Below are 26,097 nucleotides of genomic sequence, written 5' to 3' on the forward strand. Positions count from 1 at the left end.
ATGCAGAATGTGAAGCCTTTCAGAACAGCAAAAACAGGTCTAGAATCTAAGACTCCTGACTTCTACTTTAATGGTCTTTCTGCCATACCATGGCACTAATGTCATAATGAAAACAGAAACTAGCATCAGATCGGGGTGCAGGTTTTTGCAGTCAATTTTTGACACTTAAAAATTAGCTAGTTTCCTACATTATTCATCTGCACTACCAAGTATTTGCCTGAAGCACTCCATTCAAAATAAATTAGCACATTAAAAAAGGGACTATTTGATGTATTTAGCTCTGTTCTGCCCCCTCACTTACCAAGGTAAATGTCCCATCCCTGACTTCTTCCTGCTAAGACAGTCCTCAGATATACCATGTTCCGCTGCTGTCCTACTGCTCCCTCCCCTGACACCCTTAAGGTATCTGGAAACCTGAACCCAGAGAGCCAATTAATAGTTTGGCTAGGCACAAATCAGAAGTGGAACAAAAAGATGGCATAGGCCAATCATTTTTTTTTCTTGGAAATATGATTAAAAAACAGTGAGAAACTATATTGGCCAGCAGTGAAGAGCTTAAGCAGAAAGGTCAAAAGTAAGTAAAAGAGAAACAGGGGTGTCCATGACGGCTCAGGTGTAAGCTGAACTTACAAGAGCACAGAAACTATAGGCAAGCACAGGAAAGAAGGCCACATGAAGACGATGGAGCTAGAGTGTAGACAGGAGCGGAAGCACTGAGAGAGACAACTAAGACAGGTGGTGAAAGAGACGTTTTGGCAGCTCTCTAGTTCCAGCACATGTTTTCTCACAGGAACTGTCCTCCCTTCACTCTGATGTGAAACTCACTGCAACCAAATAAGTGAGGCTAGAATTATACCTCATGCCAAACTTTATAAGGATTGGGAAAAACATTTTAGCACAGCTAATCCTCCAGGTATTCAATTTCCTAAATGAAATATATGATTTTGGACAATGTTTCTCAAACTGTATTACATGCATTTTAAAAGAAAGGAATAAAGGTATGTTTACTTCAACTTCTTGAAAACCACCAAAAAGAGAAAGAAAAAAACAGGAAAGAGGATTCGATTAAAACAAGCTTGTCCAACGCATGGCCGAAGGTGGCTCAACACAAATTTGTAAACTTTCTTAAAACATTATGAGATTTTTTTGTGAATTTTTTTTTAGCTGATCATCTATTGTTAGTGTATTTTATGTGTGGCCCACGGAAGCCAAACGATTAGACACGCCTGAAAATGAAACTATAAAAAATGTGGCCCAAGGAAGCCAAAAGATTAGACACCCCTAAAAATGAAACTACAAAAAAACTATAATGGCCAAACACAGGCTACAACAAATACAGTGAAACTGATCAACTATGGGGAGAAAACAAAGAGATCCTAAAACTGCAACCAGATTTTAGGCATCAACTAACGAATTCCTTCCTTGAAACTTGAAAAATTTGCTTCCCTGAAGTTAAACTTAGCATAAAAGAGGGCAAGAGGCAACTGATTTGAATCATCAGAATCATCTGAGTACTGGCAAACTTAAACAAAAGTGTAATATTCTGAACCTAAAAAGCCTCACTTGAGAGCCATCCAACTGCCTACAAAGTAGAGCCTAAGGAGAAAAATAGCACATACAAAGAACCACCTGGGATTTCTAGTTAAATACAGTGAACTAACCATGTTTCTCTCTTATCCCCTCCATAAACCTACTAAAATGAATATAAATAAAATTTAATAAAAATGAGTTAAAGAAGAACTTGAAAGAACTCGGCAGCAAATGAGGAAAAAAAAAAATAGATGAAAGCATCAATGGCACTGAGCAAACACAGATCCTGAGTGTCTGCACAAGTAAGCCAATTCTCATTAAATAATTCCCACAGGACTCAGGCATCTGGAGCTCCATGACTTCCCAAGACAGTAGTGATACACGAGGCCAAAATCTAGACTGACTGAAAGACTGAATAAAAAAACAGATCCCCAAGTCCCCAGTCCATTACAGTCAAGCAAATACCACACCCCTACTAGAGCATGAGAATGGAGATTTACTGTGGGGAAAACAACAACAACAACAACAAAGAATATTCAGAATTGAGAATACCAGGCACGGCAATGGGCAGGGAAGAAAACAGAAGAATAAAGAACTACAAACTGAAAAAGGCCCCACTCCATAGCCTCCATCTCTACTGAGAAATTGGTAGATTTTTCTCTTAAATCAAAAGGTCCCACAGAATGATACATCAAAATCCTTGCCTATTAATAAGCCCTATCTTTGCACATAAAGCTTCCAATCAGTTTTTTAGGGCATCTCTAAGGCATTATGCAACAAAAGAAAGAAATGTATCATGGTTAAACATATCAGAAGCAAATTCAAAAGACAAATAATAAATCTAACATATTTGCAATGTATATCAAAAACAAAAGGACAATATCCTCAATATACAAATGCTCCTTGACTTAGGATGGTAAATTGAAAATATCTTAAGTTGAAAATGCATACACCTAAACTACCAAACATTGTAGCTTAGGCTAGCCTACCTTAAATGTGCTCAGAACACTTTCAATACAGTATTCAATAAATTACGTGAGATATTCGGCTCAGCACCACCGAGTTCCATTATGTATATTGCTAGCCCTGAAAAAGATTGAAATTCACAGTATAGTTTCTACAGAATGCGTATCACCTCCACACCATTATAAAGTCAAAAATCCTAAGTTAAACATCTATGTAAAGTACTCTTAAAACTGTATAGATATACATAGTATGCATGTGTGTACTACAAGTATGTTATTTACATATTTATTTAACCACAGTCTGTCCATTTCTAAATTCTTTGATTCATCCTTGATTCATCTCTCTCTATAGTTATCTTTCTACATATCTGAGTAGATTTATTTATAAATTTATGTATCTATAAATTATCATATATAGAGAGAAATTTCTCTATGTATATATAGAAAGATCTTATAGAGATCTACATATATAACATACATAGATAATTATTTGGGACACATAGCAGAGGGGTCTTCAGAATTCTTAGAAGGAAAAAAAATGGGACTCAAGAAATGTATTATCTTTAAATATTCAGACTCAGGACTCAACCAACAGATGAATCAAAACAAAGAATTCCGGAATAGATAATCCGTGGTTAAATAAATATATAAACTCACGGACGCACAAGTAGTACACACACACGATTCTATTTAATAATAGAAATATGTGTAAATAACTATAGGAATTATCTCTACAAAACAGTAGTAAATATTACAAATGTAAACAGTGTGAAAATGATCAAACTAACAAAAACTGGGATGGGAACAGCAGGATCATCTTGGATTGTATAAAAGGTCAAGAGACTGTGATGAAGAGAGTCAACAGCAGAGATGAACCAGATCATTCTGCTCTTTTTAAACAGAGAATAAAACATACAGAGACAATGAATCACCAGTGTCATTAATCCTTCTCTTCTACCCTAAAGAACTTCTAGATGGTTACCAATATCCTGCGCTAAGGTATCATCTTGCTCCAGGAATCTTTCTCTAAGTGCTCCACCCCAAGGTCTACTCGATCATTCCCTCCCTTTGTATCTCTTCCATACCTGGACAATACTTCCGATACTTCAATGCAACACATGGCCTTGTGTTTATTTACATGTCAATCTCCTTATTGTCCTTAATAGTCTGGTGAAAATACAGAAATTTGAGGCCCAACAGACCTGGTAAAAATCCTGTTTCTATTACATACAGACTAGGTGACCCAGGGAAGGCACTTCAGCCCTCCAGACCTGACTTCTTCCCTGTAAACACGGATACTACTACTTATACATCAGAAATTTGGTGAGAATTAAAGATTATAACGTATATATAATGCCTGCAACATAGTAGGTACTCAGTAAATAGTGGCTATCATTTATTGAAATTTTCCCCTCTTCACTTTACAGACAACTCTTATTCTTTGTAAATTCTTAAAACAGTACAGTTCTTGACCAGGAGTTTGAGGCTGCAGTGAACTATGATCCCACCACTGCACTACAGCCCGGGCAACAGGGTAAGACTCTGTCTCTAAAAATAAAAAGTACAGTTCTAAAACAACATTCTTTTTTTTTTTTTTTCCCTGAGACGGAGTTTCAATCTTTCACCAGGTTGGAGTGAAGTAGTGTAATCTTGGCTCACTGCAACCTCCACCCCCTGGGTTCAAGTGATTCTCTTGCCTCAGCCTCCTGAGTAGCTTGGATTACAGGTGCGCACCACCACACCCAGCTAATTTTTGTATTTTTAGTAGAGATGGAGTTTTGCCACATTGGCCAGGTTCATCTTGAACTCCTGACCTCAGGTGATCCGCCCGCCTCAGTCTCCCAAAGGGCTGGGATTACAGGCGTGAGCCAACCCATTTAGCCTCTGTGACATTCTTTAATAATAAAATCCAGACTCCTAAGAAAAACTTTCTGTAACTACTCAATGACACATACTGCTGCATCAAAGTTACTTTACCAAATGCTTTTCCATTGTTGATGACTAAGGCAAAAAGATTTTTCTTTGTATCTCCAGTGGCCCAATCCTACTTTTAACTCAGTATTTGTACACTGTTTCCTCCTAGAAATCAACCACAAACAAAAAGGGGCTGATCCTAAACCTGAGACTGGTGAATATACCAATTGGCAGGAAAAATACAGGTGAGATTTTTGGTTTTTTTGGTGGTAGACAAATTACTCCAACCATCAAGTCAGATCTGTTAGGCATGACAGAAGATGAAGGCCCTATTATGAGATTTACATATCAAATCATTATTCTAAAACTGCAAACAAGTCATCTAAATGCAACTTGATTAGTTATGAGAGTTCCCAATAATCATAAACAAAATAAAGACACCAGTAAAAATCACACAGAAGAACCTATCCTCTCAATCACTATATCCAAAAAGAAAGAAAAGTAACCAGGGACTACACTAGAGACAGAAGAGATACGAGATGTTTGGATGACTCTATTTTAACCTTTATAATAATACAAATATTCTGCCCCTCCCCTAGATGTCATCAACCTCCCTCCTATGTCATCAACCTCATTGGCTATAAATGTTCTCTACCCAAAGCCAGCACTCCTAGTTTCCCCAAAATCAAAACCATTCCTTCATACTGTCCCTAAAACAAAGCTCCACTCTCCATCTGATCTCAATTAGGTAATTTGACTAATTTAAATAATTTGTAGAAGGAAATAATCAATAGGCTTAACACTTTCCTAGGTAGAAATGCAATGAATATGACAAACAATGGAATGAATCAGTGACAGAGGTATGTGTTCAGGAGATTTTTATAGCAAGCAACCTCCATCTGCTACACCAGGCCATACAAAGCTCTTCAGGTAATACAAAACAGAAGCTGTCATTCCCTGTCTTTGATAATGGAACTAAAGAATATTAAGTATAAGGAACCTACATTCTCTCTCAGTTTAAACTGCTCACTTAAAGAGAATATAGATCTAAGTGGAAAGACATCAAAAGTGCCAGAACTCAGCTCTTCTGAATCCTAAGTTTTGAGCTTTCTGCCACAGCATCCTGGCTGTTGGCCCTCTTTTGCATTACTGAATGCATGCAAGCACTCCCATGCCACCACTCCCCCTACAAGGCTTTCCCACTATTTCCCATTACGAGTCCAACACAAATTTGGTGTTGCCATTTAATTCTTTTCCCCCAATAGAACATACCCATCACATCTCCATGCCTTTGCTCTTGATTAAGCCAATATTTTCATCCTACTTTACTAAAAATTTACTCCCATTCCTTCAAGCCCAGATCAAGTCTCATCATCTCAATGAAATCTTTCCAGAGAACTCAAAAGCAAAACGTCCTTCATTGTCCTACTGAATTCCTTTTACTGATAATACTCATTTGACGCATCACGTATAGTACTTCTGTGTAGATCTTACCTCCCAAATTTGATACCTGTATGGCAGAAATTGCATATTATTCTGTATATTACATTTGATCACTCTGTCCAAGCACCCAGCTAGACCTACAGTCAACACTTAATAAATATCCAAATAAATACAGAAATGAACTATACAGTTGGCCTCAGTTCTAGAGGCCAGAATGGCACAATTAAAGGCAGATTAGGAAATTCTAATTACTGGTGATCATAACCACAATTATAAGCACTGCTTGCAGGAATGCACTGCATTTTTTTTTTTTTCAAATTCAGTTTAAAGGTAAAATTGTTTTAAACATGTCAGTAAAAAAAAAAAAAAAAAAAAAAAAAAACAGGCAAATAAATCAACTTCCATAAGCAAAGAACTTTTCAGTATATAAAACATAAGCGCAGGAAAAGGCCTGGAGTCTAAACTGAAAAGATGAACTTATCTCATTTACTGGTAGGATTTGTTCTGAGTCTGGCAAATAAAGAATTATCTGTTATGAAAAATCTCCCAGAAAATGCAAATCAGTTAACTAACTTCTATAACCACAGGCAGGATCAGTTGCAGATGACCTAACTTCTCTCTAAATTATCACAGTTTTCTAATAGGTAAACTTTCTGCTATAAAGGAAAAGTTGCTCAAGAGGCCTACGAGGAAACACCTAAGTAAAAATCTATACACTTAAAAATGACAGCGACTGAATAAGGGACAAAAATATCTGAAATAAAATTAAAATAGCAGGACAGCAAATGTTCCAGTAACACAATATAGCAGAATGCATTCTGAAACAAGGTAGCAGGAAATGTTTTAACCTTGTTCAACAAGCACTTTACCAGGCTAAATACCTAAATGTCTAATTCTCTAATAAATCCTCCAAAGCAATCCTTGATGAACCTATAAAACATCAGTATACAACAATTTTTATAACAGACATTCTTGAATAGCTTAGTTCACATCAGGACCATATATTCAGTCCACTGGGGAAAATCATTACTTCCTACTATCTACCTGTTTATGACAAATCTTTTTTTCTTTTTTGAGACGGAGTTTTGCTCTTGTTGCCCAGGCTGGAGTGCAGCAGTGCAATCTTGACTCACTACAACCTGCCTCCCGGGTTCAAGCAATTCTCCTGCCTCCGCCTCCCAAGTGGCTGGAATTACAGGCACGTGCCACCATGCCCAGCTAATTTTGTATTTTTAGTAGAGATAGGGTTTCTCCATGTTGGTCAGGCTGGTCTCCAACTCCCGACCTCAGGTGATGTGCCCGCCTCGGCCTCCCAAAGTGCTGAGATTACAGGTGTAAGCCACAGCGCCTAGCCTGACAATTCTTTTAATTTTTTCATATATTCTCTTTTTAAAACTACTACTTCTGATGAGAATGGAAAGAGAACATGAATGAAGCAATTTTAAGTGAAAATTATGATCTATTTTTTGTAGCCCCAAAGTCATTAGTGTGCCTCTTATGACACACACTATCACTCAAATATTTGAATGAATGAAAAGCTATTCAAAGCAGTTTTTTATGTTAGATATCAGTGTGCTGTAATGATTCATTAAATGTCTTACGAGGTTTCTTTAAGTATGCCCTGTAGGTGTCTTTATTACCATCTCCCCACCTACCCCGGCCCACCTTTTTCTTTGGTTAGGGACAAAAAACAAACTTACTTATGGGATCAGACATTTTTAAGTTTTACACTATGTACCTAACAAATGCCCTCTGTGTTGTCCAAAAAGAGTTACACACTTCTCCACGTTCACTGTAATTACTCCCACGCCAGGTAGACTCAACTTTGTGAGAATGTAAATGCACTCTAAGGGAACATCCACTCTAATCTCCTTTTACAAATAAGAAAACTCTGTGCGGTAAAAATTCTTGCCAAAACTCATAAAACTAGTCAGGACTAGGGCCAGAACTAGTACTCTTTTCACTACACTCTGCAGTCCACTCATCTCTCTATCAGACCTCTCTCATAGCATTTATAACCAATTAAACGACTTACAGTATCTTGTACATAAAAATGTTACAACCATGCAACAATCATAGGGGGTCTATTTTGAGATTTCCAAGGGATTATTTCTTGTTAATAGTGGCAAAAACCAAACAAATGAACACCAAAACAAAACACCAACAGAATGAATGGCTAAGATAAGAACAGACACTTAGGTACCATGAGCAAATCAAAATCCATACTGGGACCAAGTCTTGGATATCTTAACAAATACACTTCCCATAGGCTGGGCGCGGTGGCTCACGCCTGTAATCCCAGCACTTTGGGAGGCCGAGGTGGGCAGATTACGATGTCAGGAGATCGAGACCAGCCTAGCTAACATGGTGAAACCCCATCTCTACTAAAAATACAAAAAATTAGCCAGGCATGGGAGTGGGCACCTGTAGTCCCAGCTACTCAGGAGGCTGAGGCAGGAGAATGGCATGAACCCAGGAGGCAGAGCTTGCAGTGAGCCGAGTTTGTGCCACTGCACTCCAGCCTGCGTGACAGAACGAGACTCTGTCTCCAAAAAAAAAAAAAAAAAAAAAACAAACAAAAAACCCACACACACACATACACACACACACTCTTCCCATATTTGGAAATCTATGGAGAAACTCAGAGTGATAAAGTATTTGAGATTCAACAATTCCCCCACAACAAGTGAAAACATCTGACAACTATTGTTGAAGTCATAAAATGCAAGAAAAGCAGGCACACATTTTTATCTCTTTGGCATATTCACAGTCTTAAAATAACATTGCAGATGCCCCCTTTTTGCTTTTATTACTGATACCCTTTTATTACCTTCTAGCCTATCAAACAACTTTCTGTCCATCTTCTGTCTCCTCCACCTCACTCCCAAATATATCCCATTAGCTTTATTCTTCATGCTTTACTGTCTAGATCATTTTAAATATATATAACCTACAAATCTGATATATTAAAATAACTATAAAATATCTTAACAGTGAGCCACCACTGACAGGGTATTTTCCTGTCACGGTGATGCTATGCTGTATAATGTTATGTAATGTAATGTTACGTGTGCCCCATAAAATGTACAGAAAATAATTCGGACACAGAAAATTACAGCTTTATTAGAAAATAAAGGTCATCTTGAGCAACATGGATATTTCCTTGGGAAAACAACCAAATAATATAATAAAAATTTCTCTTTTAAATTTGTTTGAATGAATTAGGAAATTAATCCATTTTACCGAATGATATCAAATAGAGTACAATGTGATTGCTCTTATCAAACAGCTGATGAAGGGGAAGAACTAAACCACTACTCACAATGGTAGAAAAGTCAACTTAAACTATGGTAGTACAGGACAGGTCAGCTCTCATGGAAAACCAAATAAAATCCATGTAGCAATACAAACAAGGCATCCTTAATTTACAATATGAGTATTCCAATAACACAACAAGGACCTAGGGATCAGAGGTTTAACTAATACAAATAGACCTTGTAAAATCAAATATACTGAACATATTCTGCCACCAGGGAACCTCGAATGGCCACACATCACCACTGGGGGAGGAAGGTAGTGAATGAGGGTAACATAATGATCAAAAGACAGACACAGGGAAGTTAAGTAGTTTTTTATTCTTCACTGATGTGAAAGAAGCTCACTACAGAATAGAAGGATGCCTCAGTACCAAGGATGCTTAGTCCACATTCTTGGGGGCAATTTTAGAAATATGAATAAGTAAGAAAGGCACTTTTGGAACTGAGCATGAGCTTTAACAGTAGTTAGAGTCTATTTGTTTGTTTTCAAAAATATGACAACAGCCTCTACTCTGGGAATTTTCTCTCAGTAGAAAGGCAGGGAGGGAGGAAGGATGGAGTAATGGCACTTGCTCCGGGAATTCACAAACTAGAGGGAGAAATGCATGTCTGAGCCACAGCTTCTCACCCAACACTAACTTCTCACATGTATAATGTCCACTAGCCTATGAGGCCATATGTAACAAGAGCAATATGTTAGTTTTACCTGGGTCTTAGATTATATTGTAGAAGTCAAATGAAGAGAAAAAAGATTTAAACAACTATGGGTTTCAGAATAATTACAACAATGAACTCTAACTTCTGTGGCTACTGTTTACACTCATTGGCTTAAAGCAAAACAGTAGGAAAAATCTGTACCAGCCACAGCTAAAATTCTCAATTAAGCTCGATGTCCCAGAATAATGTTTCTAAACAAACACATTTCCAATTCCCTTCAGTTGCAGAAATAAGACCAAAGAATGATAGTGAACTCCAGAACCAAAGTATCCACTTGGGTACAGCTCACATGGCTTATACTTATCAACTGTTTCGTTTTAGGTTCTGTCTGTAAGGTATACATATAATCCCTAAAATATTATAAGATATACAAATTATTCCTCTCTTACATTTGTTGTCTTATCATGTTTTAGCTATTCCAAAAGCTATTTACTAAATTTCAGTTTAATTTTACTGAAACTCTTACCTCTTTAAAATATAAACAAAAGTGAAATTACTGCTTTTAACATAGAGCAACCAGATAACAAATTCATTAGACTTAAAATTAATCCAAGAGCTACAGGCACAGTTACAGTCTTAATGAAACTACCACTTAAATGTCTTTAGGATTTTCAAATAAAAATATAAAATGTTTTAAATAATTATACTGAACTAAAAAACATAAGGAAAAATTTTAAAACATACCTTCCTCATGTTTCACATCACAGTATCTGTTTACTTCATAGAACTATGTCAACGCAGAGTGACATAAGTATTTATTGGGTGAATGAACAAATATATCCTTCCTCTAATATATGCTGCTTCTTGCCCAGATATGAAGATGAAGTGGTTTTTTTTCTGTCTTCACAATTTTCTCCTTGGTACTCAATCGAACAAAGACAGCTCTGAACAGCTAAAAGACATTTTTAAAGCATGGCTCACTATGTTTATCTGTCTCACTTTCCACACACACATACATATGCACACGAACTCACAAACACAACAGGAGGATTTTACTATGCTGTCAACTATCAGGATGTAACCAGTATCAAAGGCAACAAATTATCTATTTAAAAATCCTCAGAGGCCTGGCATAGTAGCTCCCATCTGTAATCCCAACACTTTGAAAGGCCAACGAGGGAGGACTGCTTGAGTACAGGAATTCCAGACCACCCACAGCAACGTAATGAGACCCTGACTCTACGAAAAAGAAGTTTTTAAATTAGCCAGGCATGGTGGTATGTGCCTGTAGTCCCAGCTACTCAAGAGGCTAAGATGGGAGGATCGCTTGAGCAAATATAAAATGTACCTAACAAAATTTGATAGAATTATTTTAAATGCCCTTTTAGCAACTGGGGCCTTAAAATCTTAAATACACTTGGCTAAAAGTATTTTTTGTTATTGTCAATAATCTAATTTTTTTTACAGCCACCATGGCAAATCAACAGGTAACAAGGAAGGCTAAATATACATTAACAGATTACTATCACAATTAATATCTAAAGTATAGCAGTTGGGCACCTGACTGTAATCAGTATCATTTACGTAGATAAAATTCTGCCGACTACTGTTTGCACTCAAATAATTGGACTCAGTGCTACCAGTATTTTCTAAAACAACGCATGCATAATATAATCCTTAAGAGTTATGTCAAAAATTAATTCAGAACTGAAGGGCTGGTTCTACAAGGATTTTCAAGCTTAGCAGGTAGCATGCCAGTTCCTAAGTATTTAAGCCAAGTTTCCCACAACTACACTAGAACCCAGCTCAACTTTCTTAACACATCTGCAGTTAGTCTGACAAAAGTTACTTTCTTTCCCATTGGGGCTCACCTATGGAAACCACTTTTCATTGGTATGTGTTCATTACCTTCTTAAATATACTGCTCTTCATGAAATTCACTCTGCATTATATACTTCCTTAGCTATATTGGGTTTGCTGGTAGTTCCGTTTCTACATCCCCCAAATTCACAAATGGAAGAATTAAATATAGCACTATAGACTTAAGCATTTATGACTCTTCAGGAATGAAAGGAATTAACATCCTATAGCCTATTTACTATCTATCTTAAAAGTTTCTCATAAAGAATTATACTTGGGGTAAAATTCTGGGGTTGGTAAAGTGTGGGTCCCTTGTGCCAAACCCCTACTGACTCCAAGGGGAATGGCATCAGGTTCAAGAGGCCAAAGACAAGACCCAGAGCCAGCAAACAAGACATGGGGTTTTACTGGAGGCTTACATACAGGGCAGAGAGTACAGCGGTAGTAGACGGGACAGAAGAATCACCTTACATACAGTCAAGGGGAGGCAGGTTGGACAGAAGAACCACAACAGCTTGGAAAAGGCATGTAAGTTTATATAGCATTTTCAGTTAGCATCCTCCCACTAACAACCTCCACCTGTCAACCTTCTTTCAACCCTGAACTTGGGAGCTTGATCCCCTGTACAGCTCATGTTCCACAGGACAGGACAGGACAGGACAGGACAGGACAGGGGCTCGAATGTTTCTCCTTAGACAAGGAACGAATCTCCTAATTAGCCACTCCCGGATTCCCTAGCTTGGAACTCCCATTCAGTCCTGTATGCCACACAAGGTCATCCTCAAGGTATGCTTAAGATATGGCTATCAGGTGCATTTACCCTACATAGGTCTGTAGGCCAACTACGGCCTACCACCAATTTTTGTACAGCCCTTGAGTCAAGAACTTTTTACATTTTTTAATGGCTGAAAAAAAAATTTTTAAAGAAGAAAATGCTATGGCATGTGAAAATTATAGGAAACTCAAATTTCAGTGCCCACTAACCAATTTTTATTGAACACAGCTACACACATTCATTTATATATTGTCTCCATGGCTTACCCAAACTACAAAAAAAGGGAACAGAGACCAAAAGGTCTGCAACGCCTAAAATATTTACTATCTGGCCCTTTACTAGACATTTGCCAACCCCTGGATTAAGTCATTAAGACCTGTTTAAAATATCCAAATATTTGTTTCAAAAGAGGAAAGAAAACCATTTTGAAAAAGTTTGGTTATGACAAAAACTCTTATCTGTAAGCTGCCAGTAAGTTCGATTAAAAAATTTAGTCTAACCAAAGGGCTAAGAAACAATGAGGATGTTCCAGTCAGGCCAGTGTTACCACTGCTTTCCTGCTGCCACACCTGTTTATTCTCAAGCCATCACCCACCTGGTAGATTTTACCTCCTAAGTATCTGTCAGATTCAACCAGCTCTTTAGACATCTACACCACCCTCACAATGCAGCTACTGTTATTTTTTCCTGGACTACGGCAGTAACCTCTCTATGCATCTGCTCTTGACCTCGCCCTTCCCCAAACTGTTGTCACAGGTTATCTTCAAAACACAAACCAGACCTGATCACTCCCTGGTTGAAAATATACATAAACAAATACCAACTTTTTATTCATATACAAAGCCATGTATCTTCTGTTGCCTTCCAACTCCAGCCTCATTTATCTTCCATGCCCTAAAACATTTTACAAATTTTTAATAAATTACATAACATTTTTAAATATATTACATACTACATATTATACTTTCCTGATCAGCAAAATTTAGCATTTAACTGAATCACTACAATGCAAAACAACCAAAAATTACCGGGTACCTTTCTGTACTGCTTAATAACAGGATAGTTTCCTGTATTTTCATTCTTAGCCAACAAGGACCAAACATAGGACACACATTCAAAAAATACTCACTGCTTAATTCACTATAAAACACTGACTTCCAATGCTCTTAATTCTACTGGAAGTTTAGATGGAGATGTGCTGATTCAGGATGGTGAACTCTGCACAGTACCACAGCAAATGGCTGGCAGATGCGAAAGTTTGTATGTCTGGGTTTTCAAAGAGTTGCTTCTAGGAGTAAAGAGTCAGGGTATCCTTTAGCTGTCTACTCCAGTCTCTAACTAGGACATCAACACTATACATGCCAAGTTTTATTAGAGAAGTGATAAATTTCTGAGCACTCTAAACACATTCTTATCCTAAATAAGGGTTAAATAATCCCTTTAAGAAATCTAAATTTGACTGATTGTTGAAACAGAAAATATTCAGTATAACTATTTGACTAAATACATTAGAAGAGTTCAGAGAATGTTCAAAGACTATAAATCAAAACCTCCCACTCATGATATCCAAATAACAGCCTATATACTCTGCTTTGCCATTATTTTAGAATTTTTACATGTTTTAATATGATGCCTATTCTAACTTTTTAAAATAAAAAGGCCCTCGGTAATAAACACATTGCCATCATGTAAAGAAAATGGTGCACATTCTAGATATGCATTTATTTATACATGAGTGAAGACATCATATTTAGGACCTGTCTTTAAAATAATTCAGAGAAAAGAGATAAATGAAGCAAACATTGCAAAATATAATGAATACTGAATGTGGATGCTGGAGATATGAAGTTTTTAGTTTTGTACTATTTGCCTCTACTTCTATGATTTATAATAATATTTTTAGAAAGTCTGTAGAGTAAATCTAAATCAATTTTTTCAGTAAATCTGAAAAACCAAAATTCAAATCTAGTTAAAAGTGAACTAAGAAAATATTCAAATTCTAATTTAAAAAAATAAAATATTGACAATACTGTTACAGAGGATGTAAAGAAATACAAACCCTCAAACACCAGTGTAACTAAAAAGCAATATAACCACAGTGGAAAACACTATTAAGTTGAAGGTATACATAATCTATGACTCAGCAATTCTACTTCTAGGTATATATCCCAGAGCAGTGGTTCTCAAATTTTAATGTGCTTAAGATTCATTCATGTGGAGAGCTTGTTTCAGTTTCCCAGACCCCATCCCCAGAGATTCTGATTAAGGGTGGAGCCCACAAATTTGCATTTCTCACAAACTCCCACAGATGACACCACCAATGGTGCTGGTTTAAGGACCATATTTTAAGTAATACTGTCCTAAAGAAATCTGTGCACATATGCACCAGAATACATGTTAACAAAAAATTCACAGCAGCAACATTCATAATAGCAAACTGGAAACAAACACCCAACAATGGAATGGTTTAATAAATTCTGGTGTATTTACAGAATGAAAAATGATAAACTTTAAACTACAGAATGATGAACTACACACAATATAAATGAATCTTACAAACATAAAAGAAGCAAGACCCAAAAAAGAGTATGATTCCATTTTTATCAAGTGGGCAAAATTAAACATATTCTTTACAAATGCATATATAAATGATAAAACAAAGAACAGCAAAGAAATAATTACAAATGTACAGATTATGATTATTCTAAGAGGAAAAAAGGGCTTTATAATCAGGAAAACAAAGGGGAGGATTTTGGAGTGCTGGCACTGTCCTACTGTACATGCATGACACGCGCATTGGTATTCATTTTCTAACTCTATTCTTCCATTTTCTGCATTTTTCTTATTTATATTTCACACACAAAAACTTTAAAGACATTTTATTTGATGATAAAATTTTATGAAAGTGGCTTTCCAAAGTCTACCATTTAAGTTTTAACACACCAAATCTGGCCTCATTAATCAGTTAAATTATATTTCACAATCTAAGTTTAAAGAGTGCAACATTATGCTCAATGGTAAATAAAAATTTCTTAAATCAAAATACAAAGTGTTGAGGCAACAGTGTAACAGGTATTGCTATGAGAAATCCTAACATATTTATACCTTTAAAAAACACTTGAAAGGCTCAAATATCTTGAAATGTGAAACAAGAAATAACAACACAGAATTTGATAGCAAATTTAGCAGAATTAAGGGTCAATAAAAACAGTATCATTTAATGGACTTGGACTCAGTCTATAATTCTTCCCAAAGATACTAGTTTGGGAAGATTCCAAATGCCATAGGGAACATAAAAGTAGTACAGATGTGAGAAAGACTTCTCTCCTTCCCACTCCAATCCCCGCTCCACCCCCAGACAAAAAAAAAAAAAAAAGCAGAAAGAAGAGAAAAAAGAGACTGCAAGCTCCAAGAAAAACATCACTATGAAACACACAAACAATGGATGCCATTTGACACAGCATGCAAGGACAGGAGAACCTCAGAACTAAAGTTTTATCAGTCTACACACAAACAAGGCAACAATGAAAACCTGGGAAACCACAGAGACCAGCTGGAGTCTACAAAGTTTTCACCAAGATAGGTGAGGGTAAAAAAATCCTCACTAGGTCAAAACTTTGTAAATCTTATTTAAATACTTACCATTAAACTACTGGTTCCAGAAGGGACAGAGGTAGCAGAGTAGAAAAAAGAGGGAAAACCCAATCAATACTAAGGATAAAAAGTGTCAACATAATATTAAATCTATGCACCCAGAATAAAATATCAAATAAATACAAAATAATGAGAGATGAGGCAGCCAACTTTCTAGCAGTATTGAGAGGTGGGTTATCAATGCTCCCTTCTGCCTCTTACTCCTGTTTTATTTATCATTTGAACACCGAGCTACTTAACAACTATTTCAAAAAGTGGACTTGGGAAGGCAAAGAAAGTCTGTAATTTTAAATATGGTCAACAGGCAAGCCAATGTGCAACTTAAACTACTAAAGAAACCAGGAATCCCTTTATTACCTAAATTCTATTTCACAGCAATTGGATTATCCACTGTTTTAGGAAAATTATCTATGTTTATCCATAATGTATATATACAACTAAAGCAGCAGTTTAGTATTTCAGTGACTAGAATAGGTGGTTTTATCATTTGCTGTTATGGTTGATACCTAACCATTATCCTAAACAAATGAACAGTGACACTGCTTATTCTAGTTTGCTCACATGCCATAAAAGATTGAATTTTATTCTTCCTGACTTTGTTTCAATAGCTTTTATTATTTTAAGTATTTTATGTAATGCTTTACCTACTACTAGCTTTCATACCCACCATTTAAGGCAACTTGCAGATAGGGGAATTTATTATTTTGATAATAAGCCATAAAAGACTGAATTGTATTCTTCCTTTGTTTCAATAGCTTTCATTATTTTAAGTATTTTATGTAATGCTTTACTTACTACTAGCTTCATACCCACCATTTAAGGCAACTTGCAGATAGGAGAATTTATTATTTTGATAATAAGAGTGTTAGCTCACATTTGCAGAGCACTTTAAGTCAAACACTTTGCTAAATGCTACATTATCTCATTTAATCTTTAAAATCACTACATGAGGTAGCTACTATTATTATTATTACTTTAATATTGAGGGAAGACTGGCTTAGAGAGTTAAGATGACTGGGCCAAAGCCCCAAAGGCCCAGCTACAGATCCAAAAATCAAAACCACTACACTATACAAACAGTAATAAATAAGATGCCTAGAATAATGTTTTCAATGTTTCAATCTTATTTTCATTGCCATAAGTGCCAGAAACACGTATGACAGATGAATGTAACAAGAATCACAAGTCTTATGAAAAATTTCCCAATTCACTGATTTACTAAAGTACCCGAGCATAAACTTAAATACACAAGTAGGAAATATAACACTTTAATCTTACAAGAAATCAAATGTTAGCCCTAACTAAAAATACTAGAGAAACAGTATTTCTTGCTGGTAACTGGTCAACCTCATCTACAACACTGCTGTAAGAATTGAATCATACACACAAACACATGTCCACATTAAAAATTGAAAAAGTCTGCTCCTTGCTAAAATGAGTTCAAGAAATGAAACTAATGACTTACAAGAAAGATAAATTGTGGGTGGTTATTTGTTATAAAGGTTTTTCAAGTATACTTTTTAAATGACAATGTTTTAAAAAACAAGGAGAACAAACTTACAAAAATACTATCTACATGCAAATAAAAGCTAAACAAAATAAGCCATATCTTTCTTGAAGCTTAAGATATCTTTTAAAACATGAGTAAAACTAGTGTAGTTACCTATTTTCCTAAGAACAATTAAACTTTATGTAAGATTAGAATGCTCGAAGCTTCAGAAAATAAGTACATTTACAATATGAAAGACAATCAGTATCTAAAACAGCAAAACGTTATTCCCAGTGGTATTCGGGTAGATATTTAACAACTGTTCTCCAGTGGAAAAAAATCCTGATTTGTAGTAGTTGCTGATTTCCATGGTATAGTCTGTCCTATTTCAAGCTACCAAAGTGAGATCACTGAACACAGAATAGGAAAGAGATGTGCAATTGCACACTGATAGACAGTATCTCCACCACACAGATACAACAGGTGTCAACAACCTCAAGAACACAGAAAACAGTAAAATATAATAAACCTAGCACATAAGTTTTGAGTATTTCCTTCGTTTTAAATATAATTTAAATGTAATTTATATAATTTAATTTTAATGATGGTTATATTTAACCTCTGGCTGGCTGAAGTCCTAATAATTTATCAACTCCAGGAAGAGCTAGTTCCAGCACACCAGAGGCACAGAGCTCCCTTTTTAACTCACCCCAGTCCTTTATTTCCCTCATTTTCCTATAACTTTTTGCTGGGTTAACGAGGAAGCAAGTCATGCTATTTTCATCCATCACCTCTCTCAATGATTTACCCTAAGCCTATATGATGAATGTCCCTTAAGTCCACCTATCCTTGCTGTTCAAACAAGACCCAACCTATGGCCCTAAACATAACAGACTGGTAACACCCATTCACCCTTTTCCCCAGTTTTATCACAGAAAAATGAAGCAATGGCTAGTTGCACCTGCTGCAAATATACTTTCCTCCACCTATTCCCTCAACACCACTATGGTTTTTGCCTGACAAGCATTTTTAAGTTTCCTAAAAGACCAAAATAATTTGCATTTACACCAATATCATTTACAAGCCATATCACTTGCAACAGTATGTTATTACTTTATTTTCTGCCAATCTGACAGGCATAAAGTGCTATCACATTACTACTTCAGTCTGCATTTCCCTAGAAAGCAATCTGGCAAAATCTATTAAATGTAATAACAGGAATGCTAGTCCTGGAATATAGTGGAGTAAGTACTTGGACCTGCCATCCTAATTGAAACAACTCAAAATCCAGAATTTTTTTTTTAAATCTTAAAATACATGAATGAGGTGGCAAGAAGCTGTAACTGCTTAGGCCAGAAAAGGAGAGGAGACTGGAAACCCAAAGAGATAAAGTGAACAGAAGCAGTTGGCTTTTGCCTTCAGCTAGGATGCCCTCAAAGGGTTATGACTTCACTGTGAAGGTAAACTACAAAATAATATTACTCTCCTTACCACCACTACCCTAGGCAACTTTAAGGAAATTCTATTCAATAATGACACTGGGTGGGGAAGGGATAGAAAAATCACCAATGAGAATTTGGAACCACAAATAGAGTTCCTGCTGCTTCTACAGTCTGAATTTATAATTCCTAGGTAGTTTAAATCTATTAAGCTGATATTTCCCCCCATTTGGCTGGCATCAGAATCACCCGGAAGGCTTATTAGAACACAGATTGCTGGTACTCTTTCTGCCTCCAAGTTTTAAGTAGGTCTGGGGTAGGCCCCAAAATGTGTGTAACAAGTTCCCAGGAGATGCTGATGCTGCTGGTCTGGGACCAACCGTAACGCTACACTGGGTAATTCAGTTAATAAAGCACCCAGACCATACTCTTTGTCATCAACACAATCCCTACTCTTAAGATACCTTTTTCCAGCAGAAAAACACTAACATCACAGTTTATCATAGTCTATGAGCTTACGCCTCAAGGCAAAATGGAACCTGCTAGGCACAAAACAAAGGGTGAGTAGGCATCAGCAACACCTGCAAACTTGTTAGAAATGCAAATTCCCATTCCTCATCCCAAAACTACTGAATCAGAAACTTGGGAGTGGAGCCCAGCCCTCTGGGTGATTCTCAGGCCCACCAAAAGTTTGTTTGAGAATCATAAAACATCTAAAAGATTCATGATTTTAAAAAAGGGTCAAGTTACTATAAAATTAATTTGGGAGATACTGAACTAAAATGAGTTAACTAGTTTTCTTTTTCTAATTTTTTTTTGAGATAGGATCTCACTTCCATCGCCCAAGCTGGAGTGCAGTGGTGTGAACTGAGGCCAAGTTGAGTGATCCTCCCACCTCAGCCTCCTGATTAGCTGGGACAACAGGTGCGTACTACCACACCTGGATAATTGTTTTCTATTTTTGGTAGAGATAGGGTTTTCCATGTTGACCAGGCTGGTTTCGAACTCCTGGGCTCAAGCCATCTACTCGCCTCAGCTTCCCAAAGTGTTAGGATTACAGGCATGAGCCACCACGCCCAGCCTTAGACTTCTTTATTACAGAACTTTAGTAGGTTACCAACTTGCTCGGTTACTGAAGTCTTCCTTCCAGGAGAATCTTATGAGACCAGTATTCTCCAGGATAAACTTTCAGTGATGCTGTGCAGAGTGGATTTTGCTCTATGGGCGCTGATAGTTAATGGCACACACCTGGAGTCAGACTGGAGTATGAATTTGAGCTCTGAAAGCATTAGTAGTGGTAGCATGGGAGAAGGAGCAGTTAAAGAGTAGCAGTGATGATACCGTCACCAGTTCCTTTCTGTTTGAAAAATACATGTGTTACCATAGAAAATAAATGGCAATATACAAGAATAAAAGAACAGCAGTATTTCTACTAGTCAGAGATAACCAATTTTTAGTGTATGGACATTACCTTGTCTTTGTCTTTTTTACGTACATATATACACTAATTTGGTAACAAAATTACCAAAAAAAAAAAAAAAAAAAAAAACCCATAGTACTTTATAGCATAATCATTTGTTTCCAAGGCCCTGATGGATGGACACTAGAGACCATACATTTCTTAAATGTATAGACAGAAGTTTTTCTTCATCCTTGCATTCCCATGACCAGAAAGCCTCCCTAACCTATTGCAACATGCGCTGAAGTATTTTTTGACTAAATGAATAAGTAAACAAAGAAAATAAGATAGAGACTATGCATGATATTAAAGAACATTTCCAGTTTCCTCTATGCTCAATTTTAAGTCAGCTAAAATACAAAAGAACATTTAAGCCATGTGCAGCTTGGGTTTATAAAAGTCCACTATCACATATTCACATATAGAATGAAGTGCATTTTTCTCTAGTCCTTGCTACATATAGTAATTCTTAAAAAGTAAAAGTTCTTTAAAATATTAAGTACATGGACATAGAGCAAAAGCAGGAATGTCAATGGCATGGCAGACAATTTGGTCCTCAACAGACTTCAGTTTTCTATGAAGTAAGTGTGTCTGTGTTCTCAAATTCCTCTACAGTTTCTGACTCCAAAAACTGCCTTGCGAACACCAAGGAGTGAAGCCGACAGAACTGGTTCACCACCCCTGTGGAAAGAGTGAAGCAGCCTCCTTCCCTGAACAAGCAGCAGCATGCTCCTGTTCACATCTCGTCACGGCTCTTTTCAGTGCACTAGCCTATAAAAGGACCCTGCTCCAGGCTGCTGACATAATCGTCTGTTCTTATATTATACATTTAATTACCTTTTTGGAGGTATAATGGGATTATAATGGGAATTTTGCCCGCTCTAGTATATTCAAATCTAAGACAAAGATAAGTTGTTTTTTTAAAAAAAAAAGCCTCATTATCCTGTGGTCCATTTTGGAAAGTGAAGCCCAAGAAAGTGAAAGATGAAGGTTCTAAAGCTAGACTGATTGACCTCAGAGGACCATGTCCAGTGTCTCTTCCAAAAATATTTAATATATCAAAAGTGAATGCAGCGAACCATGCCCCAGATTGCTTTTAGTAATTTAAGTCCCTTTTCTAGCTTTTACTTATTTATTTTGAGACCCAGTCTCACTCTGTTGCCCAGACTGGAGTGCAGTGGCGTGATCTTGGCTCACCGCAACCTCCACCACCGGCGTTCAAGCGATTCTCCTGTGTCAGCCTCCCAAGTAGCTGGGATTACAGGTGTGCGCCACCACACCCCGCTGATTTTTGTTAATTTTAGTAAAGACAGGGTTTCACCATGTTGGCCAGGCTGGTCTCAAGCTCCTGACCTCAAGTGATCTGCCCACCTCTGCCTCCCAAAGTGCTAGAATCACAGGCTTGAGCCACGGCACCTAGCCCCTTTCCTAGCTTTTAAAACACTCTCTTCCCATAGATACTAAAGGAATCCAGGATGAGGTTCTGTCATCCCAGTTGTTTTTCTCAATCCAGGCAACTTGACAAGAAAGGCTGTAAGAGCAGGGCAGCAGACTCTGCTCTCATCTTTGATAAATGCAGAGTCCGTATTTAAGACAGTATAGTCTGATTGTTGTAACAACCATAAGAACTTCCCAGGCTCCTCTTGCACAAGGCTGAAATTTTTTTTAGCCCCAGCTGTAATTTTGGATTACAGTTAAATTGTTTGATTCATTTATACTTTCTGGGCTTAAATATGAAAACAAAAAAGAAACATATAAGCAGAAAGAAAACTACATGTATGTAGTCATTGTCTACCTAATATTGAAAGATTCAGACTATAACAAAACATAATAAATTCCCAACTCACAATCTTCATTCAACCATTTCTCTGTATTCCTTGAACAGTGAAATTTCTCCCAAATTTGGAAACACTTATCCTAAAAATAAAGTTCTCTGAACTTTGTCCTTTTCCTGGAGATTTGGAATTTGCAAATGAATCAACCACTATATCCCACTTTGCTGTAGTGAATCCTATTTAAAACACTTAATATCATCCAAAAACTTTGCTAATCAGATAATGCAAAATTAAAGAATAGATAAAACAGGAAGTGTTAGATTCTAATTAAGTTTATCTTTTATTAGAGATATCTACACACTCAAGCCTCACTTATCTATCATTAATTAAACATCTGGGGTATTCTGGCCAGGTGCGTTGGCTCACGCCTGCAATCCTAGCACTTTGGGAGGCCGAGGTGGGCAGATCACGAAGTCAGGAGATCAGGATCATCCTGGCCAAAATGGTGAAACTCTGTCTCTATCAAAAATACAAAAATTAGGTGGGCATGGTGGTATGTGCCTGTAATCTCAGCTACTCACGAGGCTGAGGCAGGACAATCACTTGAACTCGGGAGGCAGAGCTTGCAGTGAGCTGAGATTGTGCCACTGCACTCCAGCCTGGGCGATAGAGTGAGACTCTGTCTCAAAGAAAGAAAGAAAGAAAGAAAAAAAAAACTTGGGGTATTTTTAGTTTTAGTGCCCACAAATTAGACTGCAGTGTTACTACACAGTAACTGACAGGGTGGGGGCTAGGCAAGGTAGAGTGAAGGGGAAAGGGCAATAGCAAGAATTTTCTTAACATTTCTAATGACTACCCTTTTTAAACCTCATTTTACAGTTGTCCAAACTCCTGACATGAAACAGTACACGCTGTATGACTCCATTTATATGAAGTTCAACAACCAGGAAAACTAGTCAAAGGCAAGAGAAATACATAACAATAATCAGCCTCTTAGCAGTGGGGCAGGAATGACTGGGAAGGAACATGAGAGAATTCTTTGAGGTAATGAAAGTAATCTCTATTTTGACAGTATGTTGGTACACCATTTACGTATCTGTCAAAACTCTTCACATCAGGCAATTAAGATCTGTGCATTATGTTATCACTCATAAATGGGAGTTGAATAATGAAAACACATGGACACAGGGAGGGGAACATCACACACGGGGGCCTGTCGGCGGGTGGGGGGTAAAGGGTAGGGATAGCATTAGGACAAATACCTAATACATGCGGGGCTTAAACCCTAGATGACAGGTTGATAGGTGCAGCAAAACACCATGGCACATGTATACCTATGCAACAACTTAATGTACTGTATGTTCTGCACATATGTTCTGCACATATATCCCAGAACTTACAGTAAAATAAAGATCTGTGCATTCCACTGTATGCAAATTAATCCCCAATTTAAAAAAGGAAAAAAACAGCTGCTTCCTTCCCACTAAGAGGTCAGCAACTGGTGATGATAAAATTAAAGCTCAAGAAAAAAAAATTATCAAAACAGTTAAAAAAGGATCGCAAGGCCGGGCGCGGTGGCTCAAGCCTGTAATCCCAGCACTTTGGGAGGCCGAGACGGGCGGATCACAAGGTCAGGAGATCGAGACCATCCTGGCTAACCCGGTGAAACCCCGTCTCTACTAAAAAATACAAAAAAACTAGCCGGGCGAGGTGGCGGGCGCCTGTAGTCCCAGCTACTCCGGAGGCTGAGGCAGGAGAATGGCGTGAACCCGGGAGGCGGAGCTTGCAGTGAGCTGAAATCCGGCCACTGCACTCCAGCCTGGGTGACAGAGCGAGACTCCGTCTCAAAAAAAAAAAAAAAAAAAAAAAAAAAAAAAAAAAAGGATCGCAAGAAGAATGTGACAATCACCAAGCTCCACGAAGCCAGGGTCCATGAATATTACACCCACTATTATTATCACCCAGTACATAGCAAAAGCTTAATATTGTATTATACGAATTTTCAAGAATTAAAAAACCGTACAAAAACATCAGAGAGCTGTACTCCCAAAAATAAGAACTTCAATTAGACATGAAAAAAAAATCTCTGATCAACGGTTTGTAATTAATTTGGGGGTGACAGAATCCCCCTTGAAATTCTAATGAAAACTATAAATTATTCCTCTAGAAGAATGATCATAAAACACAAAATTTTATATACAATTACAAAAGCTTCATGGATCACCTAAAGTTTTTGTAACTGACTCCTCGGGGATCTTCTCACTGTAACCTAAAAAATTCTTTCTATAACTAGACACAATTTTAACATTTTGCTTAATATAAATAAAAATAAAAGACAACTCTGCTTTGTGTTATTCAAGTTAGGAACTAAACCAGATGATCACTGCAGTTTTTTCTTTTCTTTTCCTTTTTTTTTCCAATTCTGCAAGTCCATTGATTTATACTGTGTTTCATAGAAAGTCATATAACATTCCTTTAGAGAAACAACTCATAACTTTCTTTCAGGTGTAACAGCTAATGGCTCACTAAAGTTTACTCAAATTATCTTTTTTTTTTACAGTTTAATCTCAATCATTTTTCTTTCTCTTCTGATAACTCACTATGTAATAAAAAACACTGCAATTTTTCTTATACAATAAGGATACACAAGAGTTATTACAGTGTGGTAGACAGAATGGCCTCCCAAAGGTGTCTATATTCTAATCCCTGGAACCATGTTAGGGTACATGGCAAAGGGGAATTAAGGATGCAGGTAGAATTAAAGTTGCTAAATCTACTGATCTTAAAATAGGGAGATCATCCTAGATTATCTGAGTAGGCCCAATGTAATCACAAGGGTCCTTAAAACATGGAAGAGTCTGGCAAAAGAGTCAAAACCAGAGATGGCAGTGTGCTAAGTGTTGCCTCAATGTTGCTAGCTCTGAAGATGGAGAAAGGGGCCAGAAGCCAAGAAATGTGGGTGGCCTCTAGAAGCTGGAAAATGCAAGAAAACAGGCTCTCCCTAGAGTCTCCAGAAGCAGCCTACCAACACCTTGATTTTTGTCCTGTGAGACTCATTTCAGACTTTTGACCTCAAGAACTGAAAGGTAACAAGTTTGTGTGGTTTTAAACCACTGTGTTTACAGTAATTTGTTACAGCATCAGTCGGAAACTACACTCATTGTGAAACGAAAAATAAAGCACTGGACTGATTCAGAGTTATTATGAGTTATACTACTTAAAAGTCAAATTTCTACATAGCTCAGAGACTCAGTTTTCTCATTTATAAAGTGAGGAAATTATGTTCTCTGCCTTTTGCAAAGTGTTACTTGAAAAATTTAATTAGAGGATATCAATATGCTTTTGTAAGCTATAAAGCATCTACAGATGTGAACAAATAATATTATTATACAAGATCCATATGAGCAAAATAACATTCACGCTGGCATATTAAAATACATTCAAATACCATATACAATGAAGAGTTCTAGAAACAAAGCTTCATTAATATTTACTGAAGCTATTTCTAATATGTATTTTTGAGGGTTTTATGACAAAAAAACCCCAGCATTTTAATCTCTAGAAAATCTCTTAGAAATTGGGGTAATAAAATTTTGAATGTAAGAAGTCTTCTATTACATACTTCCATATTCCATACAGAACAAAGTACAGAATTTATCACACAGTAATTTGTAAAAACTTCTAAAAGTAAAAGGTATGAAAATATTATATACAACAAATTATAATAGAGAATTTGATATTTATAGAATTATGTAACTTGGAGTATGGCCAATTCTTAATCACCTTTAATAAAACAAAGGGGGGTGATCTGGATAAATAA

At 36.8% G+C, this 26,097-nt stretch overlaps 1 protein-coding gene across 1 annotated transcript in view; it reads right to left on the reverse strand.

Moving 5' to 3' along the window:
- The window catches only part of ZNRF2 (zinc and ring finger 2), a 91,428-nt gene that overhangs the window by 47,700 nt on the left and 17,631 nt on the right, over nt 1-26,097 (reverse strand). The gene's annotated exons all lie outside the window — the stretch shown is intronic.

This window comes from Macaca mulatta, chromosome 3 (genome assembly GCF_049350105.2).
Source record: "Macaca mulatta isolate MMU2019108-1 chromosome 3, T2T-MMU8v2.0, whole genome shotgun sequence".
In the NCBI taxonomy this organism is placed as follows: Eukaryota; Metazoa; Chordata; class Mammalia; order Primates; family Cercopithecidae; genus Macaca; species Macaca mulatta.